This window comes from Macrobrachium nipponense, chromosome 31 (assembly GCF_015104395.2).
Source record: "Macrobrachium nipponense isolate FS-2020 chromosome 31, ASM1510439v2, whole genome shotgun sequence".
NCBI classification, from domain to species: Eukaryota; Metazoa; Arthropoda; class Malacostraca; order Decapoda; family Palaemonidae; genus Macrobrachium; species Macrobrachium nipponense.
This window is the reverse complement of record NC_061093.1, coordinates 20,954,655-20,976,140: the sequence shown is the minus strand read 5'-3', so window position 1 is coordinate 20,976,140 and position 21,486 is coordinate 20,954,655. Positions and strand designations below refer to the sequence as shown.

General features: G+C 37.0%; 1 protein-coding gene and 1 long non-coding RNA gene across 2 annotated transcripts in view; both read right to left on the bottom strand.

The window, feature by feature from the left end:
• Positions 1-21,486, bottom strand: part of LOC135206784 (uncharacterized) — a 132,386-nt gene that overhangs the window by 91,007 nt on the left and 19,893 nt on the right.
• LOC135206679 (uncharacterized) lies at positions 2,959-16,782 on the bottom strand. The gene is made up of 5 exons (XR_010312813.1): positions 16,690-16,782; positions 15,607-15,758; positions 6,893-7,048; positions 6,056-6,246; positions 2,959-3,125 (listed from the first exon to the last, which is right to left on the bottom strand). It is a non-coding gene; the product is annotated as an uncharacterized LOC135206679 (long non-coding RNA).

Sequence of the window (21,486 nt, the reverse complement as noted above, 5' to 3'; positions counted from 1 at the left end):
AAATTTTTAAATGGGGTCATCGGTTATGTTGAGTTGTTAAAAAGGGGTCGCGGTATGAAAAAGGTTGGAAACCACTGGCCTAGAACAAAGCATACTGTGATAAGATTGTCAGTCTCATCAGTGCCAACACGTTTTACATGCTGGTCGAAGTAGTCTTTGCAACAACCTCTATAAATATAACAATATACCTAATAACCTCAACAGTCAAAAACAAAATGTTCAAAATTGGAATATGAATTACAAAATAGTTTTCTTTGAATTTTGATGTTTTAAAAAAGTTTTCTTTGAATTTTGATGTTTTAAGCCATGTTCAAACTGCCTGTAGTTGCAAATGCTTTATAAGAGGATGCCAGGTGAAAGTCTCAAAATTTTAAGTTGATTTAAAAGTTGATTTTTCAAGCAAGCGGCTGAGGGCCACCATGAGTTTATTATGTGCCAGGCACCACGAGAAAGTAACAATCCTGCAATGAGAAATCACGATAATGTTGGAGATTCTGTGATCTGCCTGGTGCCCAATAAGAATATGTCAGGAAATACTATACTAAATGAACATCACAACCAGTCCACTGCTCAGCAAGGCTGCAACAGTGAGACCATCAACGATAAATTTTTAGCTTATGAGGAAATCTCGCCAACCAATCAGCAGCACGAATTTTCCTCATCAGCCAATCAGCAGGCAGTCTAACTTGATCCCCGTTAACCTTCTCATGTATAACGAGCAAGATTCACCACGAATGATAGTCCACTCCCATCTTTCATTGTGATTATGCTCAGTAGAACTTGAGTGAAACATGGCCTTGATTAGCACTACAGAAGACTTTATCCTGAAGGGCAACTCTACGGATTATGAACTCCCAATTTCAGTTACCAATGTAACGGTACTCTGTAACTGATACATGTACTGAATTAATCGGAAATAAAACTATCCAATTTTGCAACCTGTTTCCCTCTCAAGTAGGAAGAACATTGGCTTGTTACTGGCAGAATGCAGTTACTTAGAAAAATCAATTATCCAAAAATATAGAATAAACTAACAAACTGAATGCCACTGATGCAGCTTATCCACCTTTAACACATGTTAAATTATTATCCATTATTAATTATTATTATTCAGAGGATGAAACCTATCCATATGAAACAGGGCCAAAGGACCATTGACTTGAAATTCAAGCTTCCAAAAAATATGGTGTTCATTAGGAAGCAGTGAGAGGTGGTAAAGGGAATTACAAAAGAAGAGATCCCAGTTATCGAAAAGGAAAAAAGAACTGAATAGATAAAAATATATCGAAAATCGAAGGAGAATAATATTAGGGTAGTAATGCATTGCATCTTCGCTTGAACTTCTGATGTTCCAATTGCACGACATCCTCTGGGAGGCTGTTCCACAGTCTAATGGTGTAGGAATAAAGGACCTCTGGAACTGAGAAGTTTGACTGCGAGGCACATCTACTGCACATTGGTGCTGCCGTTCAGTGAATCTGGTTGCTCTTGGCAGGTAAAGGGTCAATTGTGAATGTGAAAGATCTCTGTTGAAATACAACTTATGAAAAAGCAATACATAAGAGACCATCCGTCAATGGTCCAAGTCATAACTGCTACTACTAGGAAACAGAAACCTACCACCACAAACCAATCTATAAAAGAGATAAATATCTGGTAGAAAGTGACATCAACACTGGAGGACAGTATTCTGGTAAAGGAAAAATAACTTTCCTCCAGCACCTAACCTTAGTACCAGCTTAATAAATAGAATTAGATGACCTGTGCTAGTGCAGGAATTGCCCAGACAGGTGAGAGACTTTGTTTAAGGCTGGAATTGTTTTTTAATTTAAGAAAAGTTATCTGGGATTAAACATTTATAAAATACATAATGATTGTTTTACAAAACAAATACAATAACCAAAGAAGGTATCATGTTAAAAATTATGAAAATCATTGCACTGCCCACTAAACTACAAAAAATCAAACCCTGAACCTTTTTATACTATAGTGACATTATCCTAACCTGATTAGGCAGACCTAAAGAACTAGACAACTCAGGCATCATGGATTTCCATGGGGTCATCTTTTTCTGAACATTAGATCGAAGGTTTTCCATATCCTCTTGTTCATCTACGGGAGACGTTTCTCCTGAAAAAGTCAAGATTACAATAAACTAAATACATTCTGGAATGGAATTTTGGTTATAATACTTCAAGTGATTTAAAATTTTCCAAATGTCAATAACTAGTTATCAAGACTTCTCTTTTGGGGGAGGTGGTGTCAGTTTTCCTTTAAATATCTTGTGATATCATCCCACTAACATGGACATTAAAATGTTCATTTGTTATTGCACAGACCAAACTGTTGTTAATGTACACAGGTTGCTTTTCTTATTTTGAGGGTATTACACATATTAAACATTATGTAAAGGCAGTTTCAAGCTTCCATATATATTGCTAGGGCACAGCAACTAAATACCATAGGCTTAGGCTACTTTTAAGTCTGGTTTATATTATATAATAATTGTATCTACTTAAGGGTAGTCATGCTTTTATTGTTGATTGAAATTCTATTGCTGTTAGCCTGTCTCCTTCCCTTCTTCCAAATAAAAAAGATGCCAATCTTTGGTCTGTGAGATAATGAACTTGTGCAACCTTGACTGTGCCACCAATAGCCACCCCTTTATGCAAACTCAAAAGGCAATATAACATGATTTGTTAGAAAATGTACCAGTAAGAAAGATGGTAGCTTACCACTATGGCTCTGAGCTGCAAGTGGCTACTGTATAACTATGGCCCACTATTACACAAATGGCTATAAAATCTTTTTACTTTTTCTTTTTATAAAACTAGATAATAATTAATTTCCACAATCAAAAATGTTTAATTACATTACTGCCCATGCACAACCACACAATCACAGCATTAACAAAACACAATTAAAATTAACTGAAATGCACCTACCGACAGCTTGACAACCCATGGTGCTGGTACTGATTCAGCTAGAACATTATCTTCATTATAAAGTGGCAAAATACTTTTGACTGGCAAAACTGATGTATCCATTACGTTCATAAGAGATTCAACTGCCAACCATTCATCATCAGACAGCATTGAAAGACATGGCAGATCATAGAAAATAGTCTGGAACAAAAGTGAATAATTCAGTAGGTATATTAGAAAATACAATACAATGAACAGAAATGTAGAGTACAAAGTCTAAAACTATTTCACCCCTGATAATTCAATTTTCCCTCCAAATATGGTCAAGCCTATACATATATATCTTACATATAAGTTACTAATTTGCCTTATTCTGTGTAAAATGGACCCAACTACACCAACTCTAAAAGTTGGAAGTAAATTTGGAAGTAAAATAGTCCCACCAAGCACGCCCAGTCCACAGTCCAATGTCACCCTGCAATATCTCTCATTCTTGTATGCTGCTCCAATTATATTGGCATTTGAGCAGCTCATCTCAAGTCTACGCAATTGATTTTTTTCCAGAATTTTGCTGTCTTTTTAGATTTAAGGATCTGATGAGTTTTTCCTTTGGTCAGCACTGTCGTCAATGCATCTCAATGAATAGGTACTGTTTCTCTTTTGGGATTCATAAGTTTCTTTTTATTTTTAATTCATTATCTCAACTTGGCTTGTAAAGAAATTTTGCTCTTGATTTCTTTACTCCTCCAATATTTGGTAACATGCACTGTATGTCCAATTTTTGTTTAATTTTACTATAACACATTTCGCATGTTATTTATGGTACAAATTACATACTACATAAACATGGATTTTCAGTGGATATTCACTACAGTTCCCATGCATTCCATTTTTCTTTATATTTATTCATATGTTTTTAAGGTTTCACAGACATTGGAACTAATGCTTTTCATAGTTACTGTTACTGTTCTTTACTGTTTTCACTTTCTGAGTTAAATGAATTGTTTGTTATCAGTTTTTTATTGAGATTTTTATTACCTATAAGTTAATAGAATTGTGAGATTTTTATCAACTATGAGTAATAGGTTGTGAGGAATAAAACTTATTTATTTATGAGACAAAAGTAATTCTTCTCAAACAAACTCATGACTTCTACAGACTGACAGACGTCCTCCAGAGCAAGTCAATGGATTCATTCAATCAAGCCATCCGGCCTTCATTGGGATTCAGACCTACTTTCTGGTTAGGTATTTGAGTCTAGTAGACCAAGAGGGCTTCAAGGTGAAGGAAGGATAAGGAACTGTTGGCCTTTCGGAATTCACCTAGCCTAAGTTGTTGAGTTCTTAGCCTAGCAAGTGGTTGAGTTCTTAGCCTGGCATAGCTTAGCTAGTCAACCTACCTTAATCATCTTAGCCTAGCCAAGGGGTTGAGTTCTTAGCCTAGCAAGTCGATCCTTCCTTAACGATCTTTGCCTAGCCTAAACAGTTGAATTCTTAGCCTAGCAAGTAGTTGAGTTACTTAGCCCGGCCTAGCCTAGCTAGTCAAATATGTCTTGACCATCTTAACCTAGTCAAAGTGGTTGAGTTCTTAGCCTAGCAAGTAGTTGAGTTCTTAGCCTAGCCTAACTAGTTCAAAAACTACCTTAACCACCTTAACCTAGCCTAAGTGGTGAGCCCTTAGCCTAGCCTAGCTAATTCAAAAACTACCTAACCATCATCCTAGCATAAGTAGTTTTCCATCTTAGCTTAGCCAAAGTGGTTGAATTCTTGTGTAGTAAGCCTAAGTGGATTAGTTCTTAGGCTAGCCTAGCTTAGCCTTCCCCTACCGACTTAGCCTAGCCTGGGTGGTTGGGTCGTAAGCCTAACCTAAGTGTTAGAGTTCTTAGCCAGCCTAGTGTTGGAGTTCTTAGCCTAAGTCTAGCTGGTTTTGAGCTTATGTTTTTTGGGCATACTCTTCAGATTCCCAGAGCATGTTTCTGCTTCTTGATTCTGCAAGAAGATTTTCCCGTTCTTCAAGAGTTTGGGATTGGGTTGGGTTCGATTCCTAGCTTAACCTACCTTTTCATTCGAGTACCCAGATCAGTAACATAACTCATATCCTAGTGTTCTTATCTCTGAAGTTGTTAAGATCCATCTCAGCTCTGTGATACATTGGTCAGGAATGTTGCCATGATGGCGCCTTAGTCAAAGGGGGTGGGGGCATGTCCTCTCATCATAGGACGTCTCCTCTCATGAGTAGCATAATGATCATGTTTTCATCATAAAGGATCACCCCATAGGACATCTCCTTTGTGGAGATGCCTGTTTCCTGGGCAGCTCAGGGACTTCTCCCCTGTCTACAGTGCTATTACTTTGACAATGCACAAGTGGACAGTAGGATATTTAGAACGTAATCTGTGCTGAGTATTTTGTCATAGGACATCCCCTTGGGACATCCTATTATCTCTCCTGTGTACTAATTGGAAAAACCTATGTTAGACCTCTTCTCTCACAGAAGCTAGAGGTCTTCTATTCATGGTCCCTGAATTGTTCGTTGGAGAAGATGATTCTTTTCTGGTGGAGCTCATGGCCTGGTATATTCCAGGCAGGAGGTATGTGGTGGGCAAGCTAAGTCGTTGGAGTCAAGTACTAGATGCAGAGTAGTGTCTGCATCAGGATGTATTGGACAGGCCTTTCACCTTTGGGGAGGACCCATGTTAGACCTCTTTGCCACTTGCTTCAACAGGAGGGTGAGGATGACTTTCTGTCATAAAAAGACAGCATTATCCTGGTTTTTATTGTCTCACCACCTCCTAGTAAGTATATTTTTAAGGATATTATGGAGCATAAAAGTCATCATCTTTAAGGTTTCCTACATGATTGTGAATGTGAGAATAACAAGACTCTGAACTGTTGTCCCTTCATATGAAAAAAGCAAAATCTTCTTAGTGAAATCCAGAACAAAATACAGTCCCACTTAGGTTTCTCCAGAACAAAATACAGTCCCACTTAGGTATCTCCCCTGTTGTTCCATCTACTGCTTACATAATGGACAGGCATTAGCTTGAATGTAAATCCATAGTGAATATACTAAACCCAATATATAATAACAAAAGTTCAGATAAAATAGCATGACATGCTGCTGTACTTTACCTGTAATGTATAGTGCTGAAGAGGATGGAAGACTTTTAAAATAGAAATCATTTAGCATGTTTAGTGTGTTACGCACTGCGGTTTCCTTGCTCAGCTACGAACTGAAGGCAGTGTTGGACGGATCTGAACTGGTTCAAAAGTTCAGTAATATTCTTGTTTTCACAGTACTGCCAAATCTTCCTTAATGAAACCTTAAATAAAATAAAAGTTTGGACAATTATTTCCATATTATCTGGTTTTGATATGTGTGACAAGTGTAAGTGACATTTCAAAAGTCGCTTAATTATGTTTTACTTCCCTACTCCTGTTGTTATTTGTATTTAGTTTCACTGGATAACTGATTTAGAATTAGTTCTCACAAGGCTGACTCAAAGGGCTTGTTCTAAGTAAATATTAGAATTTAAAATTTAGCAACTGGATAGAACAAAAATGTAGATGATTTTTACAAGCATCTGGATAAGACAAAAATGTTACATATTCTGGCAAAGCTTCTTTAAGTGCTTTGTTAATGGGGCTTCATCCAGACGTACACATTCTTACACCTTGAACACAAAAGAATAGCCAAGAACAACTGTTCTTATAAGAGTACCTTTGACCCTTCAATAAGTAGCAATTATCATTCCTATCATTTGGCATAAACTGAATGTTGCACAGTGAGGACAAGGGGATAAAACACACAGAAACTTCAATGCTGACAGTAGATATTTTAATGTCAATGCCATTCACTCATTACTTGAGAAAGTAAAAAGACTGGATAGATATGATGTAAAAAAAAAAATAGTATTGTACTTGTATTTTGCCTTCATCATCAACACTGTTGTACATTAACCAACGTACCTGAGCATAAAGCCGTGTGTTGAAATGCTGAGCCATACACCAAGGTAGAGCACATTCAATAGACTGCCTTAGCAGATGTTTGTCCTCTGAAGTGCAGGCAATATGAGTTAGTGAGGCTAAAAATGATCCAACACAACCCACTCTCTCTTTTGTCCCCTGAAAAAAAATATATATGAGCACATGTAAATATATGATAAATGCAAATGAAATATAATTAACTTAAAATACTGTTTCAAAGATATAAAACATTATTTTACAAATTATATGTTTACTGATAAAAGGGGGACACCAAATTTCAATTCAAACTACAATAAAAACAGGTAATATCACTGAAAGAGAAACACTTTCTGCACTCTCATTCTACTTTCAAGACCAAATGAAAACCAGTATCAATCAGCAGGGGATACCAGAGGGTTGTATAAAGACAAGTCATCCCTAATTATTGTGCATTTTCGGATATAATATGATTGTTTTATCATCCATAGAATAAGTTTATGATAACTAAATGAGATCTATGGTCTCTACGCTTCTGTGCAATAAGCCACCATAAACACGTGCATCAACTGACAAGCTTCAGGACATAAAGTAATAATTTTTCATCTCCTAGTAAATTTGGAAAATCACATTCACAGCATACCATGATTCACCCATGTCATTAAGATTTCATACCAATGCAAGGTGTTTGCTTATGAGGATGACCCCATTACCCATGGAGGATTTAATGAGAATACTGTCAACCTAGGTATAATGACTAAAGCCCATAGATGTTCTTAGGATTAGTCACAATGAACTAATTGTGTGAAACTGACCTGCAAGCAAGCCCATAGAACATAAAGTTTTAGTGTCAATACAGAAAGTACACATAATAAAGATAAATAAAAAAATTTTACTGTACAGTTATATCACAATTTTTTTACAGTAAATTGTATTTTTTCATACATTACAAACCTGAGGTCCTTTAAATTAGGAATTAATTTCAGCGTAGGCTGGAATACAGTTGTTAAATTCTTGAACAGTCACTATTATCTGGTAGGCGGGTAGGCCCGCCTGCCTAGATGTAACACTCCACTTTGCCTTTTGGCCCCAGTTTCAGATTGAGGGGTGGCATGAGGTGGGCATTAATATAAAGGACCTCAGGTCTGTATACTTAGGAAAAATAAAATTTACTTTAAAAAATTGTGATTTGCTCCTACATGATATACAAACTCTTGGTTCTTTACATTAGGAAGACCCACTGATTGGTGGTGGGAATGTGAGTGAGCCTCTAGAACTGACTGGAGTACAGCACACCTGGGCTATTCCTCCTGGTCGTAAGAGCAAGGAGGAGTTCCCTGCCTCTGAAAACTTGATCAGAGTATAGGAGCTACATGATCAAGAGTCAGACTTCTGGGCCTTTCCAAAACGAGTGAGGAATTGTAACTCATCTGAAAAAGGGATGGGAAGAATATTAGAGTTGGAGGCATTAATGCAAAGTTCTGGGAAGGGTTTGCACTGTTGCCAGTCTCCTTCCTCCCCTTGCTAGAGGAAGGAGCGGGACTGCTTCTATGATTCTGATAAGAAAAATAAAAAGGAAACTCGAATGCAAGCTTACCGCATCAAACGCCCGACCAGTGGGTTACAAGTTTGAGTCCATATCCTCAACCTGAAGGAAGAGGAGTAGAGGGATGAGGAGGGGACAGTGGAGAGGCCAGTCACTCTTGCATCCTGGTTACCTCTAGAACTGCATACCACAGGCAAGATGCAATTTGTCCTCTTGAAGGAGCTGGGTAAGCAAACAAAACTTTTGAGCATCCACCAGCGGTCAAAGGAAAATAGGTTACAAGGAACTGTAGGCAGACCCAAAGGAAGAAAGATATAAATGTGGTTGTAATGAGACTGCATCTATCTTCTGGTCCTACATATTCTTTGGAGTAATGAAAAGTACCAAGCCAATGGCACTGCTCGCTCTCAGAGCGAGTGTAAAGTGGACATATCCAATTGCAGAGGAGTTCCTCACGTTCTCATAAGGCTCAGAGAAAGACATGTCATTAGACACTTCTGCACTATAAATCAGCAGTGGATAAAAGTATTGACACTCAATGAAGGGTGTCGATCCTTCGTAGGTACAGCAACACACCACTAGGACAAAGTAATGACTGATCAGGATCAACCAATGCAAAGTCCAAAGCGCAAGAGATCATGAAGGATTCGAACTCATGACATGACACACACCTTTTGAAAGGTAATGTTGAGAATGAACCATGCAAAACTGTCTATCTTCGCCAACGATACTGAGAGACGAGATGGTGATTCTCGCGAGGTATATGCAAATTAGACAAGAGTCAAATGCCTTCTAGAGACCAAGGTCTCCGTGATGGCAAGAGAGAGAGGTTTCTCATCAGTAGTTGAATCTCAACTAAGGAGGAACAATACTACTTAGTGAATGACTAAGGTGAATGTGGACCTACGTTTTCACAGTTGAATCGGAGAGAAGTGAGCTCCCACAATTCTGATCATAGGAAAAGTCCTGTCAATGACACCAACCAGTGAATTGTTTGTATGGTGTTTTTACGTTGCATGGAACCACCAACAGTGAAGAAGGTTCTAATCCCTGGTGTTTTGCAGAGGACTGAAAAAGTTACCCCGCTTTTTCATTGCTGTTTGGCAAGAACGCTTTTTCATTGCTGTTTGGCGACAAAATTAGTGCTTGCAATGAAGGCGGAGTCTTTCAGTAATGAAAACACAGGGATTGTACTGCCTGCCTGAAGAACTGCTTCTTGTGGGCTGGATCAAGGAGGAACTTTTCTATCTACTCTGGAAGCAGAGCTAGTTGGGTAGGCAACAGGCAAAGTCTTCCGTTATTCATTTTAATTTCAGGGTGAACAAGAATAATTGAACACCTTACAAATTAGAAAATGTATATTAGAAGACAACCCAAATTGTCTGAAGAAAATCATTTTGTGTCATCGCAGCAGCCGATGGGGCAGGTGCCACAATACTGAAGGCTACTGACTTCTGTTATATAATGAGAAATATCTGTCTGAAAATTCTTGCAACGGCAAATGTGAAGCAAGAGAATTCCAAGCCAACCAGAGACCTAAGTCTGTGATGGCCGAGCAGAGAGATTCGAATTGGAATTAATTTAATCCTCGGCCACAAAAGGAGAAACAATACCATGATGAACAGATTCTCAGAGAAAAGGCAGTACTCTGCCCCTCACTTGACTCCTTATACTGAGTTGCCTGGTAGTGCATTCCATGTTGGAATGTGCTCAGCTTAGAACCATCAAGCGCAAAAAATGATACACTTGAGCATCTGCATTTTAACCTCAGACCATCAAGTCAGGTAGATGCCACATACTCAGAGGAAGGGATGGAGTCCTCCCTCCTGGATCTGCCAGATAAAGAAAGTAGCTTCTTTCTCAGACCTATCCTCAAGATCTGTAGAAAAAACTGGGATCTGCAAAAACCAGAAAATGTGCTGCCCAAAAACTACCCCAACTTCTCCTACATGGAGCATGTCGAATAACATCCCAGAGGCCAAACAAACCATCTGACTGCCTTGAAGGAGTACATGGCTCTAGTGGGAAAGGCTTTGTCTTATGTGGACAAACATGTGGCCCACACTTGGGCTATTATCCTCAAAAGGAGGGAGTCCCACTTGTTATTGGCTCAGAGGCATACCTCAGCTGACAGTTGGCTAAGCCTAAGGGATAGCCGCCTCATGGTTAAGTCCGTGGACTTCCCTCCAGAATTGCTGAGTCAAGCAGTAACCTAGAAGAGAGAAAAAGATGCAAAGGACTTCCTCTCGGCAGCCTTGCTGAAGTAATTACTTAAAATGATTTCATTACAAATACCTGTAGATGAAAATGCAGAGAGTGAATAATTGAAGGCAATTCTCATAGGTCCACCAGTGGGTGGCAAGCTACCAGTGATTAACCATTTTAAATTTTTCTTGATCAAGGACTGAAGCAGTTAGGACTCCCTTTCAGAAAATGAAACCCAATACAAGGTATGACTTAATGTGTGCTGAATGCAGAAGGTACTAAAGATGTTAATAGTATTTCTTTTACTCCAAATTCATTGCTTTCTTAATTTTATTTTTCATTCATTCCCTTTGGTCTTTTCCTACTTAGCTGTCATCTACTTTAACTTTACCTTGCTAATTTTAACCTCTCATTTAAGAACAAATCACCCAAACAAGCTTTTGAGTATCTAACATATGTGACCCAGTGTTCCTGTTAAATATATAAAAAAAACTTGGCAAATGAAAAGTAAAAGTGCTAATTATAAGTAACTGGGTTTGTGGTGAACATACTCCAAATTATGTTGCATATTTAATGAAAAACTATACAATACTTATAAAATACTACTTTAACCCTTTAACGCCGACTGGACGTATTTTACGTCGACATTTTTTGTCTCTCGGGTGCCGACTGGACGTATTTTACGTCGACATACAAAAGTTTTTTTTTAAATTCGCGGAAAAATACTTATAGGCTACCAGCCGAAAACTTTTGAATCACGCGCCTTGGGGGATGCTGGGAGTTCACGGATCAAGGTGTTCTTTTGTTTACAATCGTTACGCAGGCGCGCAGCACGAATTTCTTTCTTGGCCGCTAAAAAAGTATTGGTGGCACATCTCAGAAATTATTTCGTCACTTTGACATCATTTTTGTACATTTTAAATTAGCCGTTACATGGAGTATTATATAGAAAATGTGCGCATTTTTATGTAGAATACAACAATAAAATACTCATGATTGTAGCTTTTATCACGTTTGAGATATTTTCATATAAATTAACGATAAGTGCCAAAATTTCAACCTTCGTCAACTTTGACTCTACCGAAATGGTCGAAAAAACGCAATTGTAAGCTAACACTCTTATATTTTAGTAATATTCAATCATTTACCTTAATTTCGCAACAAATTGGAAGTCTCTAGCACAATATTTCGATTTATGGTGAATTTATGAAAAAACTTTTTCCTTACGTCCGCGCGGTAACTCTTCCGAAAAAAATCATATGTGCGATTGTGGTAATGTTTGAACTATTTAAATTAGCTGTTACATAAAGTTTAATATATGGAAATGTGCGCAATTTCATGCACAATACAACTAAAAACAACCATGGTTGTAGCTTTTATCAGTTTTGAAATATTTTCATATAAAGAATGATAAGTGACACATTTTCAACCTTCAGTCAACTTTGACTCTACCGAAATATGGTCGAAAAAACGCAATTGTAAGCTAAAACTTTTAAATTCTAGTAATATTCAATAATTACCTTCATTTGCAACAAATTGGAAGTCTCTAGCACAATATTTCGATTATGGTGAATTTATGAAAAAAATAATTTTTTTCCTTACGTCCGCGCGGTAACTCTTCCGAAAAAATCATATGTGCGATTGTGGTAATGTTTGCACCATTTTAAATTAGCCGTTACATAAAGTTTTATATATGAAAATGTGCAAAATAGAATTTATGGTGAATTTATGAAAAAGTTTTCCTTACGTCTGCGCGGTAACTCTTCCGAAAAATCATATGTGCGATTGTGGTAATGTTTGCACTATTTTAAATTAGCTGTTACATAAAGTTTAATATATGGAAATGTGCGCAATTTCATGCACAATACAACTAAAAACAACCCATGGTTGTAGCTTTTATCAGTTTTGGAATATTTTCATATAAGAATGATAAGTGACACATTTTCAACCTTCAGTCAACTTTGACTCTACCGAAATGGTCGAAAAACGCAATTGTAGCTAAAACTCTTAAATTCTAGTAATATTCAATAATTTACCTTCATTTTGCAACAAATTGGAAGTCTCTAGCACAATATTTCGATTTATGGTGAATTTATGAAAAAAATCATTTTTTTCCTTACGTCCGCGCGGTAACTCTTCCGAAAAAATCATATGTGCGATTGTGGTAATGTTTGCACCATTTTAAATTAGCCGTTACATAAAGTTTTATATATGAAAATGTGCAAAATTTCATGTAGAATACAACAAAAAATAATTGAAGGTTGCAGCTTTTCTCATTTTCGAAATATTTGCATATAAATCACGATAAATAGAAAAAAAAACCACATTCGGTCAACTTTTTGACTCTACCGAAATGTCGAAAAAAAAAACGCAATTGTAAGCTAAAACTCTTACAGTTTAGTAATATTCAGTCATTTATCTTCATCTTGAAACAAATTCAAAGTCTCTAGCACAATATTTAGAATTATGGTGAATTTAAAAAAAAACTTTCCTTCCCTCCGCGCGCAGATTCTCCCACGCAAATCTCCGAAATGTGTACGTCGCATTCTCGGAGTATATCGCTCCATTTCATATAAGGCATTTCATAGAGTTTTATATATGAAAATGTGCGCAATTTCATGTAGAATAAAAGGAAAAATATTTGAATGTTGTAGCTTTTCTAATTTCCAAAATAATTGCATATAAAAAAAAAAATATATAAAAAAAAAAAATTCGAAATTCGGTCAACTTTAAATCGTCAGATATGGTCAATAACTGCAATTGTAAGCTAATACTCTTACAGTATAGTAATATTCAATCATTTGTCTTCATTTTGAAACAAATTGGAAGTCTCTAGGACAATATTTAGATTTATGGTGAATTTTTGAAAAAACTTTTTGTTTATGTCAGCGCGTTACGAATTCATGCATCATTTTGTGATAATATTTTCTCTGTGTTGCTTTTATCGTTTTACAATGTTTTATATACCAAAATGATCACAATTTAGTGTACATTACAACGAAAAAAAATTAACTTTTTACCTTTAACCGTTTTGCGCATAGCGCGATTTGAATACAATTATATATGAAATTTTGTTTTCGCGCTATCATATATCGCATTATTTATACAGTGGTCCACCCCCCAGTATTCACGGTGGGGGATGCCGTACCAGACCCCCCCCGTGAATAGTTAGAACCCGCGAATGTTTGGAACCCCTATGAAAATGCTAAAAAACAGCCTATTTTGTTAGTTAAAACTCAAGAAAAACCCACCCATAAAATTTTCATACTACTTGGTTTTTTTTAATAGTTTTATCACAAAAAGTGCATTTTATGATGAAATTCATCAAAAAACAAGGAATTTGTGGATATTATCATAGAAAAATAACCGCGAATGCGTGAATTTTCTGCGAATAATGCGGGGAAACGTTCCCCAGAGAAATCCCGCGAATGTGTGAGTCCGCGAATCTGGAGAACTTGAATACGGGGGGTCCACTGTATATGATAAGATAATTTTTTTTTCCATTTCAGATGTGTTGCATACTAAACTTCAGGCAATGACAAAAAAAGGAGCAAAATGAACTCTTAATCTTGAAAACTAAGCGTGCTGTGATTTTTTTAAAAAAATATTTTTTCCGCTTCCGCGCTCACTCCGAGACCCCCTAGGCATACGGTGTGGCGGGATCACAAGCTAGAAAAACAAGTTGCAAAACCCTCCCCACATTAACCTAATCACTCCTGCTACCCAACCCACCCCAGTCACACTTTATTCTATACACAACAAATATACGCAGGACAATTGACCCTATAGCAACAACACAAAAACAAAAAACAAAACACAAAACACACGTACTTACCAACACTCCAGATACTCCCGGCTATCCTGTGCTGTCCGCTGGTCGAGGTCAAGAGATACCCACAACCCAATAACACAACAACACAACGACCGAGGACTACAACCCAATAACAACACAACCACCAAGGACCACAACAACAAGGAACACAACCACAACCTCACACATAACAACAAAAACTCAGCAATACAACAAAAGACCAACGCACAAACAATTAACAACAACAAAAAACCAACAACACAAAAAGGCAACACAAACACCCACTAACAACTTCAAGAAATCACAACAGCTCCCAACAACAACAATAACCCTCAACAACTCACAACCACACCAAGAAACCACAACAGCTCCCAACAACAACCCTCAACCATAACAACTCACAATAACCCAACAACAAAAACTCACAAGCACAACAAATCCAACAACACAGCTCCAAATCAATTAACATCAAACTTAAGAATAATCAACAACAAATCAACAACACGCAACTGAAACAAATTTCACCGCTTTCACCGCCTTCACTAGATCGCTGCCGATACCACCGACTATCACCAGTTCTGACTTAAGACTGACTGAAAAACCTCACTCAAAAAAAAAAACAGAACTCAGATCTCTCCAGCAGACAACCCAGCCAGAACAACCAATTCAGTCATTAACTTCCCTACAGCAATTTACACTCTCTCTCTCTCTCTCTCTCTCTCTCTCTCTCTCTCTCTCTCTCTCTCTCTCACAGACGTTGTCAAATGGAACTTCATAACTCCTCCATAACGGGAGACGATTTTTATTATACCCCTTAGGCGTTTAAGGGTTAATTGTCTTGGCTTACTTTGAATAAGTGAACTCTTACAAAGTGTCAGTAATAACAGTTAAAAATTACTATACTTAATAGCAATTTAAATTACTGTAGGAGAATAACATTAATAAGGAATTGCTGCAGAGAAATGGGAATTTCATTTCAACAGGAGGATAATACAGTAATGAAGTATTATATTAATAAACACCAGAATGCAGGGTGCTCATAAAATAAATCAGGAAATAACCCCATAACTTATTAGCTACAGTTAATTCTTCACTTATTTAATACTTGACACTGAACTAAACTGAAAATAATCTAATTTCTCAGCCTAAGAAACTCACCTGTTTTAAATGCTTTTCAAAATGCAGAAAAAACTCAGGAAATGGATAATGATCAAAGATACTCCCCACTCCTGCATATATCTAACACTAGGCTGTTGGTGATTTTTTATCAGACCTTCACACAACCATTCTAAGGCATCACAAGATTCCTCCTGAGAAAGAAAAGTCAATGTACAATTCACATCAAGGCCAAAACTTAAAAATTCCACACTAAATACATTTTTTTTAAGTGTGAAACACATGAATAAAATAACAATGACATCATACTTCAACAATATTCCTTTAATGCTTATTATACAGTAGATTGTGCAGTATTTCCTAGAGAAGACATTCCAACTGCAAAGTTGGTTCATCTGACATTGACACAAAAGCAGGAACGGGCAATGTTAAGGTCATAGCTACAGCCATATTTCGAGCACATTCAAATCTAATAAAAATTTTGTATTCAATATGTGCACTTTACATGAGATTATATGAAATATAAACATACAGTATTGAACTGCATATTTACTGAAATTATTTATACTGGCTCAAGAATATACACACATTTCAATGATTTCCTTGATTTAGGCTCTACAGCACAAAGCTTTTCCATTACTGTTCTCTACAATACTAAAATCAGAGAATGATGATTTGTAAACGATACAAGTTACTGCTACTATGTAAGCAGGCATAGGTTATACAGATTTAGGATATGTAGCTACTATCATGACGACCATAACATATTTAAAATTTTTTTTAAGGTACAACATGCACATATAGTACTGATGTTACCCATGTATAAGGTGCATGTCTAATAGCTATTTAGTCATGAAAGAAAAGTGTAGGTACGTGTATCACAAGACTTTTCTTGTGCTGTATTCATGTGATGTCCATTTAATATGGTTAACATGCAGCATTTTGGAAGTACATATCCTAGACTAAAATTACTGCATACCATACATACTATATTTGAGTTACAGATATATAAACTAGAATATAAAATCAATAATTAAGACACCTATATATATAAAAAAAAATGTTAAGAACCCAAAATACAATTGAAATCTTTACTAATAAAATAAAAATTATTTCCAGTCATACCTGACAAAGTAGTGGCAGTAAAATCAATAACACTTGCAGAAGCCGTGATTTGTAACGATGCTTCTGAGGAATTAGCAAAGTCTCTTCGATCACTATGCACTGAGAATACTGCTGCTTCAAGTGTTTTATATACAACTACAGCCAGAGCCCTATCTTCCTGATTACAATTATCAAGGCTCAAGAAGAAACGAAGGATAACAGCTCGTGCTTGCTGGTCAGACTCAGTGCTGAAATAATAACATTAATATTAATAGACACTTCACAGGGCACACAGTTTTTCCTTACTAACTACACTACACTATAGTACAGTCAAATCTCGGGTTGGTTTTCGTATGCCTCGCTTTTCATAAGTTTCGGTTTTCGTAGAATTTGTTTTTTCTACAAAATTGTTGTCTTGGTTAACGTATGTTTCTCGGTTTTCGTACACTCAGAAATGCTCCATCCAGGGCCCAGTGCATGACCAGTTTCCGTATCGAGTGCCCAAACAAAGCATCCCATCTTCCTTCGTGGCCCATTGTGCTGTTGTGTTCATTGTTTTTGTGCTTTTTGTGCCTTTTTTATTCGAGAGCAACTGCTAAATAAGCCATCATGGGGTGGGGCCAAAAAAGTCCAAATGCTCACCCTTGTGTAAATAAGGCAAGAAACACCATAGACTTTAAGAAAGAATTCGTAGCAAAGTGTTGGAGGAAGTTTGCATGTCAATATCAGTAAGAAAATGCCTACAACAAGCACTGCTGTTAGTGAATTTACAGCCAGCAGAGGCTGGTTTGAAAAATTCAGAAAACGAATGGGCATAAATAATGTGCCTACTTCAGGGATTAAGGACATGTTTGCAAAGTGGAATGATGTAAAAACTTTTGTGGAAAATTATCATCCCAACAAAGAAGTTTGTAATCCGTGTCTCCAACATGTTTAATGACTGTCGTTTGTTTTTAACTATAGGCAATTTGTAAAGAAATACTACCAGAAACAAATGTCTCTGGACAGTTTTGTTGTGCGACAGGGGCCCAGTAACTCTCAAACTGGTCCTATTGCCAGTAAAAAACGATGGGGGGAAGTAACCTTGGGATCCTGGAATGCATTAAATTGTACAGGCAGTCCCCAATTATCGGTGGGGGTTCTGGTCCTGAGGTGGGGTGCCGATTAGCAAAACCTGCCATTAATCAAAACTCAGCGATTTATGGTGGCCATAACGGTCCCTCTGTTAGGTCATTATGGTGCCATAGGGCACTGATACCAGAACTCGGCCTGCTATGGCGCCATAAATCACCGATTTTATGGCACTAGACAAGCGCCATAAAACCAGATCGCCTATAACCGGGGAGGGGACTGCCTGTATTTACATTATCCTTATGGGAATTATTATTTCGGTTTTTTGTACGTTTCAGTTTTCGTGGTAGGTTCTGGAATGGATTACGTATATACAAGAACCGAGGTGGTTCCACTATTTAATTGTTTTCACATAATAAACAAGAATGCTAAGAAGGAAAACCTAGACATGAAAATTATTTGAACCATCTCAACAACGTGTCAAACTTCTTATGAAATACTGAATATTAAGTTGACTGACACTTAACCATTACAAACATTCACAGTCTAGGATTGCATATGATAGGAAATATAAATGCCTCAAGAAGTTTGGCAATTGTAAAAATCTAATTAAAAATAAAATAAATTCTTTAATGCAAACCCATTACTTCAACAAAACCTATCTGTGCATCTGAGCTAAGATCATTGGAAACAAAGAAATACATCTGAGCCAAAATGAGAAATGTCTTCATAATTTTCCACAATGAATTCAAGAAAGGAGTTGATTAGGGACTGTTTTGATGAAAGTAGAAAAATGATGAAAATAATTACCCCCAACTCAACCAGAGAGGAATTTATAGTATAGATGCTCCTGGATCCTAGAGTAATCCAAGATCTTCCCAATTATTGCAAACAAAGAAAAGGTGCAAACTTTCAGGTTGTCCTCAGATTACGTATAGGCACCCAACTCCTTTTCAATCAAATCTGACATGGTTTAAGCAACAAACTTGCAGCTTTGTGTTGAAACCGGTCATGAATGGGTCCTTGAGGTGTCCACCAGTTTACCACAATATCTCAAAATGTTTATTTTACTGAAAAATTCTAAAAGAGAACCTTTATTCATTTAAGTGTGCTGACTGAATGAATATAAAGGTTGCCTCTTTCTTCAGGAAGTTAAGGGATAAACTCTACTGATGCCATAAGTCCAGAAAGAGAATTCACACTTTCTTGTAGACATATTCTGTGAACAGAACTTTTGGAGATGGAGGTACCACAGGTGCTATTATATTTACCGTATATACTCGCATATCATGCACTTTTGAAACCTAATTTTGAAGCTAATTTTAAAGGGGTCGCATCATACACGCGGCATAAAATTGGCGTACCGTCTATGCTTTCCCAAATCGGCAGATCGCGATAGTTACTACCGGAGGAAAACAGTAGATCTTTTAAAAAGTTATGCTTTACTTGTACTTCACTATATCCAATAATATTGTATGCATTCTCATATTACTATTGTATTTTAAAATACCAAAAGAGCGATCGTGCGCCATTTGCATTATTTTGGTTTATACAACATGTTTAACTGTTCTAGACTATATATAACCATCTATAATTTCCAAATCAGTGATTAAGGCACAACACCGAAGGATTTTTTACTTTTTGTTTTACTCAGTAAAAGAAACATTTGTTACTTGAACTATTATTTTCATTTAGGATACGCAGGTAAGTGAAAATTTATTAAAGTAAAAAAAAAATGCATAAAATTAATAACTAAAATCCTCCAAAGTCGTTCTCCGTGTCCGTATCATCAAATACTGCTCTGAATTCTTTGCCATCAAGGCAGTCATCATATTCGTCATCTTCCAGATCTTTGATCATTTCATCTTCATCTCCTGCATCTTCGTATAGGACATCGTCAATTCATATGGAAGGCATAGTCTTGTCACCGTGGCGAGCTCCCTGGCGTGGCTTTTAAAGATCTGCCCTTATGCTAATTCTACAACAACAACAACTGCCCGTGTGTGACAGACCTTTGAATGTCCTTGAGACAAACCCCGAGGCTATAATTATAAGATTATAAGGGGTTTTCATTCCCAGGTACTTTAATCTCCTTCCTACGGCCAGCCCTCTCTCTTCCTCTCTCTCTCTCCTCTCTCTCTCTCTCTCTCTCTCTCTCTCTCGCTCTCTCTCGTCTCTCTCTCTCTCTCTCCCTCCTAAATCTTACAGCTGTCCGAGCGAGAGCTTTTTTTATGGGACAACATAGGCCCTCATTTCGCTTTTTCCATACCTATTTATTTTGTATACGATTGCCCTTTCTCGGCTGTGAAGTTGATGTCTATCCATGGCTGTGAGGAATAACTTGTAAGTCGGTGTCAAAGTCACTCCACACTTCAGTCAGGCGCCAAAACTTTGCCAGTATCGCATTCAAGCAATATTCAGTCATTGTTTCCTATCTATTATTTTCTCAGAGAGAGAGAGAGAGAGAGAGAGTCTGTCTGTATACGATTGTTTATTTTTTTCTCACTCGTCAACTTACTGTTTATGCTTTATTTCATATTTCCTTGCTCACCAATTTATTCTATACCTACGATATTAAGAAATCAAGATATGTGTAGAAGGGAGAACTGCCTCCAGACTGTACAGTCAGTATGGATTTAAACGCACGTGGAACTGGTTGAAATATTCGCAGCAGCACCAAAATGAGATGCCCTGTTGATAGAAAATCTGACTCCGTTTCTTGTTATTGCATAAAAAAACTTTATCAATCGTGAACCTACGTAATTTATTTAGAATTCTGCGCAACGGAAAAGATATATTGATATCTGTAATGGGAGAAATGGTTTTTATCTCTGTTGTTGTTATAAATTTGGCAGATATGCGATCAAAACACGTGGGTGGACCAAAACAGCCCAGCCAGAGAGCTCCGCTCATTTTGTAAATACTATTGTTTTGGCGTGCTAGGCTTACCCGATTCATTTGTGTGCACTGCAGCTGCTGCTACTGGTACTCAAATAATCACATTTTTCTTACTAATCCAAGAGTTGACCATGGAAAATCCCAAGATTAACCAAAAATCCCAAGATATAAAATAATTGACATATGCCAAGCTTTGGAGTCCTAAATATTTACTCTGTCTATCAAGAAAAGATACTGATAAATTGAATTGACGGTATCTTTCCTGAGAGAGAGAGAGAGAGAGAGAGAGAGAGAGAGAGAGAGAGAGAGAGAGAGAGAGAGAGAGAGAGAGAGAGAGAGTATTCCTCATGTAATCAGTAAAATACACTAATAAAAACAAAAACTACGTACTGTATGCAAAGCACACACATTCATCGTTAGCTTCCCGTGTGTTTTACGTGTAAACGTTCATTCTAAGAAATTCACAGAGTAGTATAACTAACACCTGATTGGCTGGTTGGTAGCCATGGAGATCTGTTATCCAATGACTGCCCTCTGCTTCTGTTCTATTTATAGACATATGCCGTGGATGACACTAGGTTTGAACGTTACCATGTTCGTGATTTTCTGACTGCTGACGGCAAAAATTACTTGATAATTTTCTTAATATAATTATTTCTTCGTGAAAACAATAATATAACGTGATCATTTTAACTTTAATGTATAGTGGTATGAAAATACCAGTGTGTCTGTAGCGATGCGTCATCAATATATGGTAATAAAAATTACCACATGGTGTTGTAGCGATACGTAATCACAAAGTACAAATCCTTTTCCCGGACCATCCTCAAAATTTTACGACTCTTCAAC